The 23,970-nt window shown below is 41.7% G+C and overlaps 1 protein-coding gene across 24 annotated transcripts in view; it reads right to left on the bottom strand.

Moving 5' to 3' along the window:
* Nucleotides 1–23,970, bottom strand: part of FHIT (fragile histidine triad diadenosine triphosphatase) — a 1,451,419-nt gene that overhangs the window by 108,406 nt on the left and 1,319,043 nt on the right. The window lies entirely within an intron of this gene.

Below are 23,970 nucleotides of genomic sequence, written 5' to 3' on the forward strand. Positions count from 1 at the left end.
GACTTGCCCGATGCAAGGTTGCCACAAACCTTCAATGTGTACGAGTGCAATATCTGTGAAGTGCAGTAAAATGAGGTATGCCTGTATAAGATAATGATAAAGTCTTACACTTGTGTCCCTGCTGAGGTTACCGATGTAGATGCCTAAAGGAGCCCTTCAAGACTGGCAAATGCCCCACCTCCAACAGACTGCCATCTCCCAGGAATGTGTACCCTGTGTTGCCAGAAATCAAGATTTCAGTGCTAACTGTTCTAATTTTTAAACGTTGGTAACTAACTGCTGTAAGAGGTCACACCTTTCCTGGGTAGCCTGAAACTCCTGAGTGAGTTAAAAAGTTATTTTTGACTGACTGCAAAGGGCTGGTAGACACCAATCCTCTCAGCTGCGTGAGATTTCTCCCACTTGTGAAATCTATCACTCTTCCTTAAGCATGAAGGTAGAAACGACACGACTGTACATTTATAATTTGGGGTGTAGAAGTCTTGCCTCATGGGTTCCCAAAGGACAGGGGTCACATCTGATACTGCTTGACCCTAAAGCCCGAAGATGCACAGATGTTTATTCTGCTACAGATGTTTATTCTGCTACCTTTTGCATAGTTACACCAGTCAAATGGACCGTCCCCAGTGCACCTGTGCATAAAAACAGCCAAGCTCTCAGGGAATGGTTAAAACTGCTGTGGGTCTGGCCTACTTGGGTTTATACCCCTCTATTACTTGGTAGCTCTGAGACCTTGAGGCATTTCATACCACCTCAGTTTTCTCATCTGTAAACTGGGGATGCTACAAATAGCCCTGACCTCCTAGGGTTGTTAGGAGGTTTAAATGAGATAGTAGGGCACAAATCATTTAGCTCACAGAATAACGGCTCAGTCAGTGTCACTGGGAAGCTGCTTCACATTCTGATGCTACCAAAATAACCAGGAACCAATGGTGCCCTCATTTCACATCTTCTTGTTTCAAAGAGTCTCATTGGTCTCATTTTATTCACCGCTGGATTTTAGTTTTTCCTCTGAAGATCAGATTGGCTTGTTAAGTTCTTGGCAGAATCCGTAGCCCTCTTGGTTTCTGAATATGGTGTAAATAAAAAGAAAGTCAGATGATCCTGTCCAGGTTAACTGTCATTCAGGAAGACAACAGTTCTATGCTAAACTAGGTCTGTGTGGGGTGTAGGTGAGGACAAGAGGACACACACAGAATAAGGCAGAAACAGTATGCACCACCCCAATTCCCCTCAAGGAAGGACCTCCTGCCCAACTGGGAGGCAGGTGGTCAGCAAACAGTGTCCAGCCATTGGCTCCTTCAAATGGGCCTCAGCAACACACAGCTGCTTCCCTGGAGGCCACCCCTTTCCTGGGCAGACAGCAATTCCTAACTAAGCAAGGCAAGCCTGGAAAGGCACTGCCATTTCATCTTGTCACAGGGCAACCCTGATGGACAAAATACTCCAGAGCTCCCAGCTGGACTGGGTGATGCCTTACAAGCCTGTCTTACAGTCTAACTGCTCTGCCTGGTTCTCCTTCTGCCCCTTGTTTCACAGACATTGATGCCTAATAAACATCTTACATCCCAGACTCCATCTCAGCGCTGCTTCCCCAGAACCCAACCTACCACGCACACGTGCACACCCACTCCTAAGGCCCCAGGAAGCCTTTAAAACTGTATCTTTTTAATAAATATGAAGCAGTCGGCGTTGGTCATGAGGAAGACCAGGTTTGCATGGAAATCCACAGGTTTTATAGAGTCAGATGGATCTACAGAGTTGGGAAGGATTATCAATTCTGTTTTAATATTTCTGTTTTTACAGAGAGGAAATACCAAGAAGGTAGAAAGAACACAGCCCTTCAACAGATTTCTGGATCTTTGAGTACTTTCAGTAATATTTGTGTCTTCTAAAATAATGTTGGGACTTGGGGAAATTATTTTTTAAAATGGAAAAATAATAAATGGCTCATTGGTGTTAACACTCAATAATTTTCTCTCTGAAGTCCCCAAAATATTCATGGTTAAAGGTATATTAGGGGAAGCAGGTAATGCAATGGAAAGATCAGTCTATGCTAAAGAGCCCAGTTTTGCAATAAAGATGCCATACAAGCTGCTGCCATTCAGATTGGCTAAGAGGCCTCTGCGAATGTGGTTTTTCAACAATAAATACTGTTGAAAAGCTCTACCAGAAAAGTAGTATTTCAAAGACAATTCCTTACTTTCCCAGGAACAATAAAATACTGAAGGACAAAGATACCATATCACAGTCCTTCATGTGTCTCATCCTTCACCCTGAGCATATAGCTGCATCTGTCAGGCTTTGCTGCCATTATATTCCTTTTTTGCTCAAATATCACCTGACCTTCAATGGAATAAATTCTGTTATCACACAAATTCTATGTATGACAGTGATCTCATGTATGAAGGCCAGATTCACATCCCTTTGGAGGCCATTTAAGCTAACATGTATAGTTGTTTGTTAAAAAATAAGATTCTCCCATTGTAAAATGCATGTAAAAAAGATGAAACGATGGTATATGCCAGATGGGCTGTGTCTAAGCTACAATCAAATTGAAACAAAAATATCAAGGTGAATGTGAATGGTACCTGCAAACTATCCTAGGCCTCCGACTAACAAATATATGCAGACATGGAATACAGCCAGCTGCTGGGAATTCGTTCCTCAAGCTTTCCAACAGATATACCCAAGGGACTGTGGGAAAGGGATGAACAAGAGGTGCTTGTTTACTAGGAAGGAGCTAGTTGTTTTCTAATAAGAACAAAATAACTAAAACTGTTTGGTTCTCTAAAAGAAAGGTTAGCATTGTCGTCAGAAATAAAAATGAATTATTCTGAATTGCTCGTATATATCTATATGAGTAGCTCGAAGATTGAGATATGTATTAATTCTGCAGTGAAGGAAAAGCCTCATTCAATTTTGGATGGAGTTCAACAATATTAAAAGAATATATACTGGGCTTCCCCGGTGGCGCAGTGGTTGAGAGTCCGCCTGCCGATGCAGGGGACACGGGTTCGTGCCCCGGTCCGGGAAGATGCCACATGCCGCGGAGCGGCTGGGCCCGTGAGCCATGGCCGCTGAGCCTGCGCGTCTGGAGCCTGTGCTCCACAACGGGAGAGGCCACAACAGTGAGAGGCCCGCGTACCGCAAAAAAAAAAAGAATATATACTAAGTACGCAGAAGCTACCTTTGATTTTAGTTCCTTAAAATAAATATACATACACAACTGTATATACGCACAACCTTAAAGATAAGTCATGCTGGGTTTTGTTTCATACAATTTTAATTAGGTATATGTTTTTCAATGCCTTCTGAAATGATCTGCTAGGACCAAAGGCTAACGTGAAATTTCCTGCATGCTGGCAGCTAATTCAATAAAAATTAGAGAGGTGAAGCTCTGTTCCCCGGATGGGGAAGGTCTTAACACAAAACATTCATTATTTCCATGTAAATTGCAAGAGTAAAGATGCTGGACCCAGCATTGAAGCAGGAGGAAATTGTCACTTTTCATTATCAGTAGAAAAATGTTTTAATTTGCAATATTCCCTAGCAAATTTTGATCCGGCAACTCTACCTCTTCATCAACGTCTACCGTAATCCATTAATTTGCAGCTTCACAAGTACTATGTTGGGCCAATGGCTTTGGGTACCTCTCTTTGAAGGAATAGCACCCTATGTTCTTTTTCTGGCACCATCTCATTAAAATGAAACTCAGACTCAGAGTAACCCTGAAAGACCTAAGCCCTCCGATAAAAAATAGTGGTATGTTTCTCCTCTTATATTACACAGCAGAAGTGAAGCCTGGTATATCACACACGGCGGAGGAGCTAAAGGCCAAACTATGAAACTTAATGAGCTGATGCAATCTCAGGCTCTCTAACCAAAGAGGTGAGGAACAGAAAAGATGGCCACCACCAAGGAACTTTCTTTAAAATATCAATTAAAACCACGTCTCTCTGCTCAGCTCCCACACTCATCACTTGACACCCACACACGTGGGGCGCTGGCTGAGGAGTCACACAAGTCTGAGAAAAGGCACCTTGGAGGTGCGATCTGCCACAGGCAAGAGCCTTTCTGCATTCGTATGTGTGGTGGTGAGACAACGGAAAGGACGCCGGTGCAAGAGGAGCTGGAGGTGGCCTTCATGGCATCCCGAGGGCCCGATTTTATGTTCTAATCCATTCTGACCCAACCAAATCTCTTCTTCTTGAGAATGACTAGATTACTGCTGAAGGTGTTCTCTACTTCTAATAGTCTTCTGGTCTCATTCCGTCCACCAAAGACCAGCTAAGGGTGCAGGGTCTTCTCCATCCTGGATGAAGATGAAGTTATGATGCTCTGATCCAGGACCACATGGCTCTTCTCGGGTCCTGGGACAAAGTCAGCCTGGCTGAGTCCATCAGCTGATGCGTCTTCCCACATGGGAAATCTACAGTTGATGGGGGTGGTGGAAGTAGTGGTAACCTCATAGCTCAAAAACTAGCATAGCTTACCAATTATTAAACTAAAACTATCACAGCTCATTAGCTATTAGTTAAATGTCAGTTACAATGTAGGATTTAATATGAATCATGAAGATAACAATTTATAGAGCATTTCTTAGGTCAGTCCCTATACTAAGCATTTTACATAGGTTATTGTACTTAATCTTTACAAACTCCATGCAAGGGGCCCGTTTTTAACCTCATTTTACAGATAAGAAAGCTAAGTGTGAGAGGCTAAGTAACTTGACTGAAGTTAAACACCTAATGAGTGGCAGACCTGAGGTTCACACCCAGGTCTGGCTAACTCCAAGGCCATTCGATATCACCTGATACCTACCCAACCTCTGCAATATTTAGCATTATTCTCAGTCACCTCTACACTGTAGAGAAGTTCCTTTCACCCCAAAATCAAGCATATTAAATGCATCTGTGTTCTCGAAAGATAACAGTGTCTTGCCCAAAACAGTACAAAGTGTCACCATCAAAAGTCATTCTCACCAGAATTCACCTTGACCTCTAATGATTCTACATTGCTTGTCATGCTAGTTTCTTCATGGAAGTAGTATTTTTAAACTGCAAGTTTTAAACTGCTCCTATAAGCTTCTGACAACATGAAGATCAGACATTACTGTGGAGTTCTTTTTTAAACAAATTAGTAGGAATTTTCCAATTAAGAGACAAAGAGTAGTCACACATACCTGTAGAACTGATTCTAATTTACACCTTAATCTTGTTTCAATACACACTGCATGAGTCTTAGCTTAGACAGAGATAAGAGTCACCCAGTAGGAGCATATTAGTTCTTTCTAAATATTTTAATTAAAAAAAAAGAAAACTAGTATACTGAGTAGCTTCTGCAAATCCCATATGAATGACTTACTGTGCTGTGGAGTCCTGGTCTCTAGCATATAGCCCTCCAACCAGCCACCTTCCATCTCCTTAAGTAAGCTAGGAGGAGGCCTTCTATGTAAGCTTTTTCTTTTTTTAAACTCTTGAATGATACTTTTTTTCCCGGAGTAGAGAGTAGAGAAAGGGAATGAACTACCAACTAGTAACACCACCCACACAGTGGCTAGCGTTCATAGCACACCTTTTAGTACCAAGAAATAGGCTATACCCTTCCCATGAATACTCATTTTTGAAGTACTTCCACAGGATATTAAGATCCTTATCCTACAGCTGAGGAATTTGACACTCAAAGAATGTGCATATCTCAAATTAGTCACTATATGATTCAGAGGAAAGACTCGAATCCAAGTTTAGTGAATTTCATAGCCTGTCAGTTTTATCACTGCAGTAGGATACACTTAAAATACACCATCATATAACAAAGTGTGATCTTTGGTGTGTCAAATATCCTCTAAATACTTAAAAAATAGCAAACTCAAAGATTAATCTAAATTGACGGACTTCCCTGGTGGCGCAGTGGTTGGGAATCCGCCTGCCAACGCAGGGGACACGGGTTCGAGCCCGGGTTCAGGAGGATCCCACATGCCGTGGAGCAACTAAGCCCATGTGCCACAACTACTGAGCCTGCGCTCTATAGCCTGCGAGCCACACTACTGAAGCCCGTGAGCCACAGCTACTGAAGCCCGCATGCCTAGAGCCCGTGCTCCGCAACAAGAGAAGCCACCACAATGAGAAGCCCACGCACCGCAACGAAGAGTAGCCACCGCTTGCCGCAACTAGAGGAAGCCTGCATGCAGCAACGAAGATCCAACACAGCCAAAAATAAATAAATAAAAAAGATTAAACTAAATTGACAAAACCTTCACTATCATCATGAAGGGACAATGTTTTAAATTGGGGACCAAGGGATTTATAGTTTCCAGATGGAGAATAATTTCCATGTACATATTTTTATTTTCATCATGTTCTGTTATGTGTGTGTTAAAGAGAGATAGAGAGACAAAGAGACCCTTTTCCTCTTATGCTATGTTGGAACTTTCCAGAGACAGTTAAAATCAGCTTCTTAATTTCCATAAGTATCAAAATAAAATTATACTTATTTAGACTACAGAGTTCCTAACCATCATGAAGATTCAGGAGTAGAAAAGCACGGGAGGCAGGGAATGCCAGTGTTTCTTCCCTGCATTTCCACAGTCCTGCTGCAATTCAAATCTCATCAACAGATAAAGTCATCAGGAGCTAATTGGTCCCTGTATAAAGGAAAGACAAAGAACAGACTCCTAAAAACTTCCCCCCAAACCAACAACAACAAATCATTGAGTAGTTTGAGTAAATGAAAATTCTTAAGTAAATTAATTAGCTTTGCACAGACTGGTATCAAAAGTCATTATCCCTGCACTGCAAGGAAATCCTGAGAAGCCTAGCTGTGTGAAAGAATAGTCTGAGAAGGAAATCAGTCTCTGCTCTTCAACGTTGATGTTTTAAGGGGTCCCTGCTGTATAACTTGCCCAGAAGCATTCCAGGGGGAAGAGCCCATGGATTTATATCTGCTACATGTGTCACTGAACACAAATACGTCTGATAAATAATTGAAGCTCAAGCTCGGTAGAGAAAACTCCTCCACTGTGCTCACATCTCATGAGCTAAAAAACAGGGAGGGGAAGGCAAAGCGGTCAAGTTTCCCATGTGAATTTCCACTTGTCATCCCACTTCTCAATTAGATCATTACTCTGCCTCATGGAAGTATCAGCTCATTGTCTTAGGGAATCCAGGCTCTGGCATCATAAATTTAGCCAATCTAGTTTCCTTCTCTTCCATGCCACAGTGCCCTTTCAGTGGGTCTAAGCACAGTGCACGGCATAATCCACAATCCTCGCAACAATCTTGTGATTTTCACAGATAAAGAAACTAACGCCTGGGGACAGAGGATTGTGTATCACAGGGCACAAAGCTAGTAAGTTGTAGGGTGAGGATGTGAACCCAGGTCCAGGAAACTCTAGAGCCTGTATTATTGCCACACCAGGCCCCTCTCTAAATAATATTTATATCAAGTGATCAAGGGAGCAGCCAGACTGCTCAGAAGCCTTTGGTATTAATACAAAGAAAACTAAGAAGCTCACGTGACTAGGTCTCTTAAGCAATGGCACTTTCCTGGAAGGGGCAAATGGTCTCTGCTGGAATCCTTCCTGACAGGGAGCTCTGTACCTCATACAGCTTGGTTACTCAAAAGACTTAAATTTGCTCGTCCATAACCTATATCCAGTGATCTCAGTCGTGGCCTCTCAAGCCACTGGATCCAGTACTGACTGAGCTCAGTACTTGGATCCATGACAACGACTGCAAGGGTAGAGAATATCTTCACCTGCTAGAGCCCTTGTGAGGACCCAGTGAGTGCTAAAATAGGGCCTGGCACATAGGAAGCATCTGTCCAATGTTAGTTCTGAAAATTCTCCTGATTTTATTTAGTAAGTTACTTCAAAGAATGCAGTAAGCACTCATGAATGTCACATATTAAAGAAACAAACAAAACAAAACAAAAACACTATGCCCCTGACGACAACCTCTTTCTATGCATCCAGACCTCTCTCATTTCCTCTCCTGCGACCCCCACTTAAAGTAATCATCTAGTCCCAGGTTCATACTTCCTGTGTCTTATTTTTATATGGTTTTGCTGCACTGTCTTAGTTTGCTCAGGCTGTTATAAAAAATACCATACACTGGGTGGCTTAAACAACGGACACTTATTTTCTCACAGTTCTGGAGGCTGGAAGTCCAAGATCAGGGTTCCAGTATAGTTGAGTTCTGATGAGAACCCTCTTCCTGGCTTTCAGACTGCTGCCTTCTTGTTTTATGTTCACATGGCCTTTCCTCAGTTCGTATCTGTGGAGAAAGAAAGATCTCTCTCTCTCTCTCTCTTCCTCTTCTTATAAGGGCACTAATCCCATCATGAGGGCACCACCCTCATGACCTCATCTAAACTTAATTGCCCCCAAAGGCCTCACCTCCAAATACCATCACATTGGGGATTAGGGCTTCAACATATGAATTTAGGGCGATACAAACATTTATTCCAGAACACATATCTATAATTGTTCCTAAAATGCTTTATAATAAAAGCTGCTTTTAACTTTTGTAAAAAAGGATAATATCCTTACACAATTTTATGTCTTCTTTGTGGGCTTATTTTCCCCCCCACTTAATATTTAATTAGTAAGAAATTAAAAGACACCTGCAGGGCTTCTCTGGTGGCACAGTGGCTAAGAATCCGCCTGCCAATGCAGGCCACACGGGTTCAAGCCCTGGTCTGCGAAGATCCCACATGCCATGGACAAACTAAGCCCATGCACCACAACTACTGAGCCTGCGCTCTAGAGCCCGTGAGCCACAACTACTGAGCCCACCTGCCTAGAGCCCGTGCTCCACGACAAGAAAAGCCAACGCAATGGGAAGCCCACACACCACAACCATAGCCCCTGCTCGCCGCAAATAGAGAAAGCCCATGCGCAGCAACTAAGACCCACCACAGACAAAAATAAAAATAAATAAATAAAATACGTTAAAAATAAATAAATAAATGATACCTACAACTGAAAAATGAAACACTGCATATCAAAATCTGAACTTATATTAGAAAATAGCCTCAAAGTTAACAAGCTCAATGTCAATCTTAAATACATAAATGAACAAAATAAATCCATATATAACAAAAGAAAAAACATAACAAATACAATAGAGCAGAATTAATGAAATAGAAAACAAATAAATTGATAGAGGAGATCCCAAAAGTCCAAAGTTGGTTCTTTGATAAAATTTAAAACTTTGGCAAGACTGATAAAAAGAAGGTAAAGAAAAAAAAACAGCGTTTTGAATGAAAAGGTGGACTCAAACACAGCTAAGATAAGATAACGAAGAACTAATATCAGGACTTCCCTGGTGGTGCAGTGGTTAAGAATCTGCCTGGCAACACAGGTGACACAGGTTTGAGCCCTGGTCCGGGAAGATTCACAACTACTGAAGCCTGCACGCTTAGAGCCCATGCTTTGCAAGAAGAGAAGCCCTCGCTTGCCGCAGCTACAGAAAACCCTGTGTGCAGCAACGAAGACCCAATGCAGCCAAAAATAAATAAATTTATTTTTAAAAAAGAATTAATATCAACAACGATAAGTCACAATTTAAAAAAATGGATGAAATGGACAAATGCCTAGTATATAACTTTCTAGAATGGGCACAAAAAATAACCAAAAGCTTATGCTCTCTTCTAACTATCAAAGAAATGGAAGTAGTGATTAAAAACATTTTGACAAAGAAAACACCCTGCCAGATAGTTGCAAAGGCAAGTTTTTCCAAACTTTCAGGGAAGAGATCATTCCAATTTAACGCAAACTTTTCCAGACAATCGAAACAAAGAACTTATTCCCCACTGATTCTATAAGGTCAGTATAACCCTGTAACCAAGACCAGACAAAAACATTACAAGAGAAGAAAATTCCATTCTCATTTCACTCACAAACACAGAAGCATATCATTCTTCTTAGTAGGGTACTCAATTGTAATCCATAAGAAACTTTATTTCCAATGCACAAGCAGCAGCTTAGCACTATAGAAAGATCACGTTAACTTTGGAATGTACCATTTTCCTAGCTCTATGATGTAGGTATGTCATCTAAGCTCTCCAATACTTAGTCTCCTTCTCTGAAAAATGGTGTTTTCATAATATCTGTCTAATTCTTTGAGGATTAATGCAGTAAATCATACAAAGCCTTTAGCTCAGTGTCCAGAAGTAACAATAAACAATAATGATGAGTCATAGCTACTATTTATCAAATGCTTAGTTACTTAGCTGAGCATTTTTTAAAAAAAATCTTTAATGCTCTATCTCCCAGAGAGATAGAGAGTATTATCCCCAGTTATGGAGTGAAGTAACAGAGTCAAGAAGAATTTCAACAACTTTCCCAGAGTCACACAAACTGCAAAAAGCCAGGCTAATTTAACAACCATGTGCGTTGAGAACACTGGTGCACAGGGGACACTTCCAATTGGAGGCAATAGCTGCTACTGAGGACCCAGCACTTCCTCTGAGAGGCACTGTAGTTCCTTCCACGAGCATGGAATGTATTCACCTTTTTGGGAAAGGTAGTTTTCAAGTTGGGGCTTGATTTGTGACATGTGAGATTAAATTGCAGCATTTCTAATGGAAAGGCTTCAGAGGGCAGGAGTTAGTGATGCACTGTCATCTATCCATCCCTGCATGGGGAACCTTGAACATTAATGAGATCAGACATGTCATGGTAGCTCCCTCTGCTTCCGCCACAAATTCTAGGTCAGAAGACTTTTTTTTTCCCCCAACATTCTGGTCACTTCCCCATCCACCTGGAACTCTTTGCCAGGTTCCTGAGATATAAGATTTATGATAATTTCCCTTAGGTATGGCGTATGGCTTTATTCCATTAAGGTTACCAAGAATGTTGCCAATAATCCGTTTCATATTTTCATGGGAAAAGGTTATTTACACAAACAAGCAATCTAGGAAAATGAATGAGAGTTCTCAGTTGAAGGAAAAGATGAGTAGCAGGAAACTTACGAGGCCAGGGGACTCAGCTGGCTTGACAAATTAGTAGAGGAGATACAGTGTTCTACTCTATTCTTCCCCCCAGAGAAGCTTGCCTATTGATTAGACACAGAGAACTAACAACGATTCAAGAATCAATTTGCTCTGTGAGTGTGGAAAACACCACCCCTGTTAAAGATTACACAGTGACACCATTTATTACTATGCTGTGCAAGATGCTTTTTTTTTGGATCTTAGAGGCTCTATCTATGCTTGCCTTTGTAGTACTGGTACCTTGGAAAGGAAAACAACACGAATGTGTTTCTCACCATTTAATGTCCAAAGTGATACTGGAAACTCTGAATGTTAACATATTTTCAGAGAGCTTTGATAGAGGAAACAAGACAGTGAAAGAGGATATTGAACAAGCCTGGAGACAGAAAGATCTTGAGCTGAACCTCTGGGTACCACCTGCTGGTCCCCTGACACAACCACCCATACCATCCAGCTCTCCTAGTTTTCTCTAGGCGAAGAGCTTTATGCTTAGTTGGCTCAGTGAATATTATCAAATGACTTCTGTCTTCAACTATGGTGAGAGACAGCCTTGGAGAGAGGCAGGTAATGCTGAGAGAGTAAAGGGAAGGAAGTGCATGGAGAAGAAAGATTTGTTCATTCAACACAGATGCATATGTGTTGTGAAAAGCATTTGGGAGTTCCCCAAATCCATCCATCAGTGAAAAGGCATAAATGGTGATCTTCCCTTCCCTTTATTTCCCACCATGCCTTGCCTTGCTCTCCTGGAGAGAGATGATAGCATCTTAGGAGGTGGGTGGGAAGAGGGAGGAGCGTCTCGTGGAGGTGAGTGGTAGTGGCAGCATGTGCTGTAGCTGAAGAGGTAGGGCAGTGGTGTGTGCAGTGTCTGAGGAAGTAGTATAGAGAGGATGAGAGTGGGGGGAAGGATGACAGAGCATTTAGGAGAGTCCTTATACTGAACAAATGAGTACATATGTTAAGGAAAATGAGAGCCAGGTTTCTCACTTGTGAGAAGGTATTTGTAAACAAGGAAAGGGGAAAGGAGATTTGATTTGATATGAACTCATGACAGGAAGTACATGTACACATGCTTATTCATTCACATAGATAAATAATAATAAATGAATGGGTAGAAATACATGCATATATCTTCTAGCTTTGTGTGTTGAGAGTAATGACATCCCAGGAGCAATGAGCACACTAAGCGCCCAGATCTTAGTCTCTAAAACCATCTTCCAATAAAAGGAACCAGGGCTTTTTGGAGAAATGACTGATGCCAAGGCTGGACAGGGAAAGTATAAGATGATCCAGGAACTTCTCATTTTGTACCAGAAAGTAGAGAAATGCTCAAAGAATAATGAGGAAACCTGGTAGACACCAACTAAACTAGGTGATCAAGTGAGAGGATGCGTCATTGTAGTGTGTCTTCCGATGCCATACAGTGAGAAAAGCTCAGCAGCATTTCTGCAGAATTCCTGCCAGGAATGCATGTAAGAATACATGACTTGAGTCTGATCACGAAGAAATTTTGAAAGATCCAGATCCAGGGTCATCCTACAGGGAAATGTGAGACAGTGAAAGACTTAGAAATGGTTCCAGATCGAAGGAAACTGATGAACAACAATAACTCAATGCAACACATGTTCTTGGATAAGATCCTGGACCAGCAAAGAAAAGGAGTCATTGTTGAGACAGTTGGCAAAAACTGAATGGGGTCTGTGGATTGGACTGTAGGGCTGTATCAGCGTTGATTTCCCAACCAGGAGGGTTTTTATAGTAGAAATAAGAAGACAGTCCTTGTTTGGGGAAGGTAAAAATTGATAATTAGGGGTAATGGTGCATAATGTCAGGAAAAAAATCTATTATCTATGTGAAAAAGAGAAAGAAAATAAATGAATTAACATGTCAAAAGTTGAATCATCTGGGTGAAAGGGATGTGATAGTTCTTGCAATTCTTCTACAGGTTTGAAACAGTTTCAAAATAAAAAGAACTAGTAAAAGTGTTGAGTTCTGAAAAGAAGAAGACAGCATATGTTTCAGGGAGGAATTATACATGGTTAGAATCCCTTCTGTGCTTTCTAAGAAGTACAGGTCCTAAAGAAGACCCTTTGTTAGGAATAACTGATAAGCAGGATGCTAATGAGAACCTGCAAAGGTGAGCCAGATGACTTAAGAAAAGGAAAGGAAGATTCAGTATAAGGAAGGGAGAGGAGAGTGGTAGGGTGTGTGTGTAAGAAAAAAATTGACAGTTACATATTGACAGAAAGAGACAGGCAAAACATTGCCATGGGGAATGGAACTTCTAGGAAAAGAAGACTGTTACAGAAAAGTTGAATGAATTGGGGTGTGTAATATAATCCTTCCATTATTCCAAGAAACCACCGATAACAACCACGTGATTCATCAATACCATTTGGACTGACCTATATTTGTGACCTTGTTTGTTAGTTTGGTTTGATGACTAGTAAGAGGCTGATTGGAGAACAGGTGTTGAGGGCGCACAGGGCAGCCCAGAGTGTACAGATACACTTGGGTTTCATGTGAAGAGGGAGATAAAACATAGACATAAATGCCCTAGTACAAGGTAGAAAAGAATAAGACCAAGCTGCCAGAGAGTGTCAGAGACAGTGCAAGAGGACTTCAGAGGATGGAATAAAAGGGAACATTCCAATTTCTTGAGATCCCTCTCTGAACCAGGCCTTTTATATCTGCTGTCACATTTATTCCTCACAATGTTCTCAGGGGGTGGGAATTAGATACAGAAACTGAAAGACATGGAGTTTCAATAAAAGACCAAGTTCCCCCAGCTAGTAAATGGCAGAGTCAAGATATGACCCCGAGTCCATGGGACCACAAAGATCATTTTTTATTTATTCCATCCTAGTAGGCTACCTTCTGCCTGGGCTTGGAGAGGAGGGGTACAGGGAGGGAAGGCTTCGTGGAGGAAGAGGCACTGAACAGAAACGCGAAGAAGGCTTTGGCTGGCAGGATGAAGAGAATGGACTCCTGGCAGAAGATGAAGTAAGCACAAGCACATGGAGATAAGGAGGCCTGGGTGGGGGCATGGGGGCGGTGAAATCTATTTCACAGATGGCAAGAATACAAGATGATCCATCCAGACACAGATGCCAAAAACAAACACAAAGATGATGGAGGTGAAGCATACTGAGCCACCAGAGATGCCGACTGGGGGTGCCGTAGAACAGACGGCGCCGGCAACACTTCCGTGCACTCCCCTGCCACACCCTGAAGGCTCAGGTCAAAGCCACGTGTGCACTAACTCACAGGGAAACAGTAATTTTCAGACATCATTTAAGGGAAGCAATGCCTGAAAGACTGAAAGTGCAGATTTTCAAGATGTTATTTTTGAAACTGCAGAAACTTCCAGTTTGGATATATTTTCTGAAAATTTCCCCCATCATTATTAGCACTTCTGTGGAATAATCACATCCCTAAAAATATTCCCTCCTTGATAATGCACGAATGAGGGCTCTTCGCTGAGGGGGAGCAAGGAGAGGAAGGTGATGAATTGCAAATCGATCATAATTTACGCAGATATTCTAGTGAAAATCACATTCATCATCTTTTCCAAACAGCACTACCTGAATTTCCTTTAAGTACAAGAAGTCTATTTTCATAAATTGGACCCTAATTTATTTCTCTAATCAATGTATTTTTATACCCCAAAGTCAAACAGTAAACAGTGTAGTTAGGGAAGGAATTATGAACTGGAAGGACATGAAACATGATACTCAGAAGGAAAAAAATGGAACAGTTAAATACATTTTCTATGGCCTTAGTTCTACTTTAAAATGCTTTTCTCCAAAGGACTTTGTGATGTAATTGGCCCTAGGTGTGCTGAATATGAACACAAAAATACCAAATTACCCAGATGCATTTGGGGAAAAAAAACCAAACTGCAATTGGTGCTACCATGTACTCTGCCAGCTGCAGATACAGTGACTACATGAACAGAGCTGTACTTTTAAAAGAGCCAGCACAATAGTGACCAGCATCTGAGGATCAGTGGTCACTTAGCAGGACTCACTTCTATTTCTCTGTCAAATGTCACTTTTTTTTCCTTTTCTTTCTTCCCCTTAGCATCCCATTTGTAGAGGAGCAGACAGAGAAAAGTTCAAAGGCCTTGACTCTGGGGATTACTGATTACGTGTTTACATATGCTTGTCTAGGCTGAGTTCCTCTAAAGCAAATCCTGAGGCAAGACTGAGGGCCAGAAGTTGAGTTAGAAGGTGATTCCAGAAAACACCAGTAGGGGAGAGGGAAAGTGAGACTGGAGGGAATACATCCTCCAAGTGTGTGTTATCCAGTAGGTTACTGCTTTGGCCAAGAGGGACTCAATTCCCTTGGGAGGCAGTGTAGACGTGTTTCAGTTATTCCACCAAGAAAGCGAGGGAACCCAAGTGTTTATTCACCAATTTCCACTAGTCATTGGTGATGGCTGCTACCAAGGGGAGGTGGGGTGGTGGGGAATTAAATTTCCAGCACTTTCAGTCCATTTTGTACTGCACACAGGCAAAGTAGACACCAGTGGCTACAGAAAGCCTTCAACCAGAGTGTCATGGTTAGAGATGGAAGCCAGTGTCAATGTGTAGTGGAATGTCAATGTCCAAGGGCTGTGGGCAATACAAGGACAGCATCTGCTACAGGGTCCTTTTAAGGGGAAATGCCAAGACGCCTGAGTCAACGCTTGATTCTAAGCCCATGCAGTATCTGCATGTCTCCCCCCTTCCCCGCCCCTCCTTCTTTTTCTCTCCAGGATAAAGTCTTAATGAGCATCAAACAGACCATCAGATGGCCATTTCAAGATCTGCTTCGAGATGCATGTTGCTGCTTAGACTGTTCTGGTGCTCATCAATGTGTCAAAGACCAAGTAATCTCAACTGTCTGTGCCTCTGTCTAATTATCTGCTTAAAGGCAAAACTGTTAACCTTGAAAGGGAAAGTCAAGATGCTGCTTAAGAAGGAAGGATGCTTGCACATATAACTTATTTACTGCCGTATGACCCCACAGCACCCTACCCATCTCCTGCCTTTAGCCTCCATCACAGTTGTAATTATTTCTTTCTCATTATCTGTCTTATCTGAGAAGCCATAAACTCAGTGGGGCCAGAGACCATGTCTGATTATCCACAGCTCTATTCCCTGTGTCTAACACATAGTAAGGACTCCATCATCCCTTCTGAATGTAAGAATAAACAAATGACTGACGATTACTACCATCCTCCATCAGGCAAAATGGATTATTTACCTGAGTTGATGGACTGCTGTTACCCATGAGGCAACTTCCTATAAATTAGACAAAGGTCTTCCTTACTCAAAGCAGATAAAGCCCTAAGCCAGGGCTCACTGCTTATCAAAAGGAATGCAGACTAGAATTCAGCCCCTGTGCACCCATCAGCAAGGTGCCTGTGGTAGTCATAAAAGCTGTACACTGATATTTCTGGTCTTCCTCCTTTTTATGAATGAAAGGATCGCCCCTCCCTGTTCCTGTGAAATTAGGTATGGCCACGTGGCTTGCTGTGGCCAATGAATGAAAGCAGAAGTGAGCCACTTATAGGCAGAGGCCTTTGAGAATTATCATAGTCCTTTCCCTTTGCCACAGTAACCAGCAATTTCCCAGATAGGAGAGCCTTGATCAGCCTACACTCCTAAAGTGAAAGAGACATATTACAGAATGCCCAGCTAATCCACAAAGGATCTGTGGCATACAGTAGAAATATCCTTTTATTCTTTAGATATTGAGGCTGTTTGCTTCTATGGCATCCCTAGCCCGTTCTGACTGGTACAGTGCACAACCTACAGCCCTACACTCAGTGGCGCTGGGTAGATTGATATGACTTGTACATTCTCTGCTCTCATGAACTGCCATGGACACTCTACCCTCCAGCATTCATTAATCTTTTCCTTGCAAACAACAAAACCTTCAACAGGCATTGCTTTTCTAGGTGGGGAAGAAGACAGACTGGGTACATGGGCTTAACCACGTCCACTCAAAGAGGCACTTCTAAAATCATGTGACCGAGAAAAAAATTCTACATGCTGTTCATTTGGAAGGGAGTCCTAATTGTTCCATCCTCACGTAATGTCCAGAGCAATTCCTGCACCATCAAGGCTGCCACTCCCCAAGGGGTCAGGGCTTCAAGCTCATAATTAGTTGTACTAGTACGACTATCACTGCTAATTAATGGTTGACGTTCAGCTTCAGTTGAAAACTGCCCATTTCTGACTCCTACATTCTAAGTCAGATAGACAGTTCCCCATTTCCAAACTGTGCACTTTATCTTAATAGTGTAATTTCCTTTAAAAAAAAATTTAAAAAGTAAGTCAAGGAAGAAATGACATTCTCCAAACTAGTTAGTTGGGTTATCAAAATTAAAAGCATTAAAAAAATTAATAATAAGGGATTAGCACTGTTACAGAAGTGCATTCAATCTTGTATTAAAATCCAATTCTTCTAAACCACGGCTGTCACAGTTAAAATGCTAATAGTATTTAAACATAAATCCTTCTCCCCGTGAAGCAAGAATCATTGTGCAGGCACGTTAGCTATTCTATTCACTTTACAGATGCTGTCTGGTAGAACATTTTAGCGTACGCCTTGTCAGTGTGAATCCTGATGCTGAGATGTGTGTTATATTACTTTATGTAACTGAAAAATGGGGAGCCTTTATGTTGGATTACAGGCTGAAATAATGACCTCCTCTTGCAAGTGGGGCCTGGGACATAATGAGGTGCCAAATGGGATTCTAGGTCAGAGCCTCTGCAGGACTTGAAAGAAGCCAGGTCTCTTGTTAAGACACATTCACTCACTAACAGAATGCTTTTACCCCATGTCACCTACTTACAGCTCATCTACAAAGAACAAGCAAGTGAGACAGACCTGATTCATGGTGGGAATGGCCAGCTAAGCTTTGGACCTGGGTGGACAATAATGCAAGCGTATTAAGCCACCCCTTCCCCGCCATGACCAGTAGTCTAGTGCTATGGTGTTCAAATTCTGTTCATGAGTCCAAAGCGGTGTTCGGGTGGGAGAGGCCACGTGGGTTCAGTGCCTTCTCTTCCACTTACTGCATCCACAGTGGTTCCTCTTACATCCGTTTTAGACACCAGTGTTCTGTGAATGATGGCATACGCAATTTGCTTCTACTCTTAAGGTAATTCATTAGTTCAATAAATATCTCCTAGGCACAGACAGCAAACCCCTAAATAAATGAGAAAATTTCAGATAGTGACAGATGGTACAGTGACAAGAAAGCGTGATCATGGGACAGGGAGAACCAGGGATAAGGGCCACTTTCATATATGGTGGCAGAGAAAGACTGGCTGAAGGGGTAGAACTTGAGTGGACACATGAATAAGTAGAAATCATCTGCCACGTGAGATCCAGGAGAGAAACACTCCAGGCAGAGGAAGCAGCCAGTACAAAGACCCCCAGGGAGGAAAAGGCTCCATGTCTCCGGGAACAGGAAGAGGGTCATGTGACGGTAGTTCAGAGAATAAAGGGAGGTGTGAAAAGGTGAGGAGGACAGATCACGCAGGGCCCTGCAGACTCAAACAAGGACTTCAGGTGTCACTGCAAGATGAACACAAAGCAATGGAAGGTTGAAAGAAACGGGCATGGCAACATCTAAGTTTTTAAGACTTCTACCACATGCGGAATAGACTCTTGGAAGCAGGGAGACTTGGTTGCCAGAGGAAGACGGTAAACATTCCTTGTTTAAAAGTAAATCTGAGAGGACGTGATGACCATTTGAAACTACTGACCACAATTTCAGAAGGAGACGGTGTAGGTTGTGTGTGGGAACGGAAGAGGTGGCGGAAAGAGTAGAAAAATCGCCATTTCTACAGATAACTCCTTGGTCAACGATTTGCCAAGAATCAACACAGTGTCTCTGAGCTGAGACCAGAATGTTTTGCCTTTGTCTCTTTTCACCTATTTCACTCTTGCTTCCCAATCTGGCCAAGAACTTTAGAAGGTTTCAGAGCACCACGGCTTGAACTCTTTTTGTGTTTAGATTACCTCTTTTCTTCCTTCACTTGAACGTGGCCACAAACAAAATACTCTATTTTTTGCTTCCTATGACAAATGAGGGGTTTGTGAACTTCGTTTATGTGGGGACTCCATTTTTTTCCCCCGTTTACAGCCACCCCATATAAATAGCATCTAATTAGTTAAAAGACTCTACAAATTATACCGTCAGAGCCATGTATGGCAAAATCTGATGGCTCTAATTATCTTAGTCATCACCAGAACCATTCTCAACCGAATAAGAGAATGGGTCATAAATGGCAGTGTATGAAGATTACCCACCTTCTCTGTTTGCTGTGGAGTTTGCCCTTCCCGTGTTAAAATTTGGATGCACTATATGCATCTAAAAGTGATTTATAAGAAGTTACTGAAGTAATACAAGATCAAAACCTAAGTAATAACCACATTCATTCTCAATTAACATTACCGCAGAAGGAATTTATTGTAGAACACATAATTAAGTTATAATTGAAATCTCAAGACAGAAACTGCCTCCCCTTTTAAGATTTCTCATTGTCCATACGCTGAGAAACAGGAAGAAGGATATTCTCATTCTTATCCTCTATCTACCACTGAAATGGTGACTGCACTTGCTTTCCTGCCAGTTGTTTTTTGTTTGTTTGTTTGTTGATTACCTTATCTTACACCCCTCCAGTTTCTTCTTTGTGATTGCTTTAATCCTTTTATCTAGAACCAGAGGAAAATCTATTAAACTTACCTTTTTTTGTGTGCTTCAGCTAAAGAAAAAACTACTGTGTAATTCAAAATTTGTCCAAAATTCAGGACCAAATATCATGCATGACACACTTCCTAAACCTTTTAGAGTTTCACTCTAAATCCATGAACAAAATTCTTCTCAGACCTCCACCCTAGGGTGTGTCCACATCATCCCAAGTGATAAGATAAATCTATTTGTGGTCAAAATGCAAAGTGTGTCTACTTCAGTAATCTGTTATAGTGACAAAACTGAGTCCAAGGAAGAAGTAAGGACCAAGGTCCTACAAAAGGCTGGTAATAGTCTTGAGACTAAAACCCAACATTTTTTACTCTTAGTTAATGCTATTTTAGTGTCAGTGAATGAACTGCTATGGAAATATTTTGAAAATAACTTTTGTCTCTTTTCATTGTGTTTTACCACCGTAAAGAACATGGCCCTACCAGAAAAGCGAATTTCAATATTAAAAAAAATAATCTTCTCAAAGAATCATTACATCCAAAAGGCGACCCCTTTTCTCTCTACACTGCTGTATACCAAAACACTGTTCTCTACACACATGCTTTCTGGGTTCGAAAGCAGGGAGACTAATGTTCTTCCATTTCCTAGTCACAGTATAGCACGAAGGAATAAGATTAGTGTTGTGCCACTTCCGCACAAAAAAATTATTTTCTTCATGTGACTGTCAGTGTATGTGTTTCAAAATGATAATGGAGAATGTTTAATACAAGGAATTGCTCCTTGTCGATGGATTGTGAAAAGAAAATTGGCTCACGTATCCCTTGACAGAGAAAGCACATATGAAGACCTGAATTATGCCACACTGCTATCAATACTGTTTTACTACAAGTTAGCTTATTCCCCCCAATACCACATGGTTCGCCATCCATTTCTCCGACAGCAACTCAGAACCCCAAACGTATGTCACACTTGCCTCCAAACCAATCAACATTAGGTACAAGCTCAAGTCCTGAACTCCATGGCGTTTGGCAAATCAAAATAATGCCCCTCAGACTCTCTATCTCTTCTGTCTGATGTCCTACGGGTGCTTGGGCTAACTTCTTGCTCCTCTTGGGGTGAGGGAGCCTGGAGGAGGAAGTGGATGGTTTTAGCCACTTCTAGGTTGAAATTATACCAGCACGGTGAGTCCAGATTGAAGGAGAAAGAGAAGAAAAATTCTCTTTCTTACTGTTCATATATAAAATTCCAGGAAAAGAATCTGATTGGTTGTGTTTGAATCATATGCTCATTCCTTAGACAAATCATTGCGGCCAAGAGATGGAATATGTAAGTCTGGTCACATGCTCATCCTATGGCTTGGGAAGAGGGATACTATGACTAGTAGACCATCCAGAACCATACGAAATGTGGGGAAAATGGTTATCCAGTAAAATGCGGTAGTATTACCAGAAAGGGTTGAAAGTTATGCCTGTCACACAGAAATAACAGGTGTCCACTGTCATTTCCAATAAGTTTATTATGAAAGGGAAAATCTGGGTCCTCTTCTGTAGTGGACATCAATTCCAAAATTAGTAGTAAAAGTCTGTTCATAAACTAGCAAGCTCAAGTAGTTCAATTCCTTCTAGTAGATGAGTCAAGAAGAATAAGCAATGTATAAGAGTCTCTCAGGTTAGTTTTGCCCAAATTCTATAACTATAATCACAATGTATTCAGTAGGTGATAAATTTCCTAACTTACATACCACATTACAGAAAAAACAATACCCCTCATCAAGGTAAGTTCGATGCTGAATGTCTGCATTTTCATGTACTAGTCATTGTCTCACCCCTCCTTAAAGTGCATTCTTCTTTTTACCCTTTCATCTAAAGTTACTAGATGAAAGAAAAGGTGGTACATAGTTTCTCAAAGTTTAGAGTTATCTCAGATGAAGCCCTCCTGTTATATTAGTCAATTACAAAAATGGTGCTTAGCAGAAAGGAGCCATTTAAGCCATCGTTTACATACTTTCCCCACGGTGGTCTCCCAAGGGCTCAGCAGAGGAGAGGAAAAAATGGCCATGAAGAAGAAGGTTAGGAACCTCGGCTTCATTTTGGGATCCATAATACTCAAACACAACCTCATAATTAGCAGGTAAAATGTAACCTGGGCTCAGACAGTTAGAGGAGGAAACAAATTACCTTAAAGAAGAAGCCTGGAGGCTTATGAGGAGAGCAGGGAAACAGATGAGAGGATGGGCTTTTACTCCTGGTGACTCAATGTCAAAGCCAGTATCACTTTAAAAAATGCCAGGTACCCATGTTTACGTGAGAATGAGAAAAAGTGAAGGTGAAAATTCACTGCCTAAATGTAACTTTGACATTCCAGAGGAATAGTCCCTTTGGGGAAAGAAGAATGTCTTTTATTAACAGAAGAATTTGAGGGCTGAAAGCAAAGTTTTCCACTAGGTCACACAGCAAGAGTCATATCTAGAATAGATAAATAGCAAAAATAAATAAATAAACCCCCACAAAAACCCTGCAGAATTCCAGATGTTTTCAAGAAGACAACAAATTCTGGGCTCGGCAGATCATCCCATATCCTCTAGCTGTTGTGAGGACGATATGATAACCTTCAGAGCCTTAGCTCAGAGGTAGAAGTGAATTCTGCAGAAGGCTTCCACTGGCCTGTGGTTCCTAGGCTTCAGATCCACATTCCCAGCTGCCTGTTGGGTGACTCCACCTTACCTAGCAGGCACATTGAACTCAGCAGGTACAGTTAAACATGTCAGTTTTCCCACCAAAGGAGACCTTATTTTCATATTACCAGCCTCTTTCTTAGACTCAAAATCTAGAAGTTGTCCTGAACACTTTCATGCCCTGATATGAGTCAAGTGTTGAATCCTACAGCTGGTTTAGACATGCATTTTTGATAAAATCTCTCCTCTCTCCTTTCCATCCTCTGAACATGTCCTTGTTTAAGCACTCATTGCCTCTCTCAGACCCCTCACTTGTTTCCTCAACTCCATTAACTACCCATTCCGATCCATCCTTTAAACCGGTACCCAATTCACTTCTGTAAAGCCCACCCTCCCATTCAACAGTCAGCACGTCGCCTGGCACATGGTGGGCACTCAGCTAACATTTGTTGGACTGATGGATAGACAAATAGATAGCATATTCACTGATCCTTTACTATAGGCCTGACGTCAGGCTGGGTAGTGGAGATGAAGCAGGGAAAAAAGCATCTTCTAACAAAACACCTCCCTGCTCGCTAGTCTTCAGTGGCCAATTACTACCAACAGCTCATCCTAGCACTCAACAGCATAGCCCCAGTCTAACTGCTTCACGCTGGTCACCTAACTCTCCTATCCAGCCTGGGCCCAAAGGTTTCCAACCTTGGCACTATTGACATTTTGGGCCAGATAACTGTGGGCGGCTGTCTTGCGCATTGCAGGATATCTAGCAGCATCTCTAGGCTCTACCTACAAGATGCCAGTAGCACTCTCTCCCAGAAGTGACAATCAGAATATTTCCGGACATTGCAAATGTCCCTTGGGGGCAAAGTCATCCCACTGGGAACCATTGCTCTAGTGCAAATTGAGTTCCTTCTCATTCTGGACATACCATCAAAATAACTGTTTCTGTACCTTTAATTATATTTTATTTTACATTGCTACCTTTTTTTGGGAATTTCCCAGCTTCCGGCTCCCCAGCCCTGCCAGCTTCCTTACCTCACCAAAATTCTTTCTGTCCTTCAAGGTAATCTAAAAATCCACTCCTGATGGGCAACATAGCAATGAAAAGCCTTTTCTGAGCCACAAAGGCCAAGTCATTCCTTACGGTTTTCACCTCACTTTGCACCTGATTTGAATCTGTCAACTCATCTAACTGAACCTTATTTTACCATTGGGGCCCTGGACTAACTTTTTCCCAAGCTGACTGTAGGCTTTGCCAGGAAGCATAATTCTCCCTGTGACTCAGTGATATTCAGTACAATGTCTCTCCTGTTAAACGGGAAATAAGAATTTACTGGAATGCTTTATAACAAAGTGAATCTAACACACCACTGTAAAGCAATTATACTCCAATAAAGATGTTACAAAAAAAGAATTTATTAGAATGAAGTGGAAAGAGATTTTCTTTTTTTTGCATTTAGGACATTCTGTGGGTTTCCGGACTCCAGTTAACAGAACTTTCACTAGCTTTCAGTAGCCAGGCCTGTCTGCAGTAGTGCTGGCAAGTCTTCCCATTTAGGAGAAGGAGAAAGAGTGCTTCTTCTCTGTGTTTATA

Source organism: Tursiops truncatus, chromosome 10 (genome assembly GCF_011762595.2).
Source record: "Tursiops truncatus isolate mTurTru1 chromosome 10, mTurTru1.mat.Y, whole genome shotgun sequence".
NCBI lineage: Eukaryota > Metazoa > Chordata > Mammalia > Artiodactyla > Delphinidae > Tursiops > Tursiops truncatus.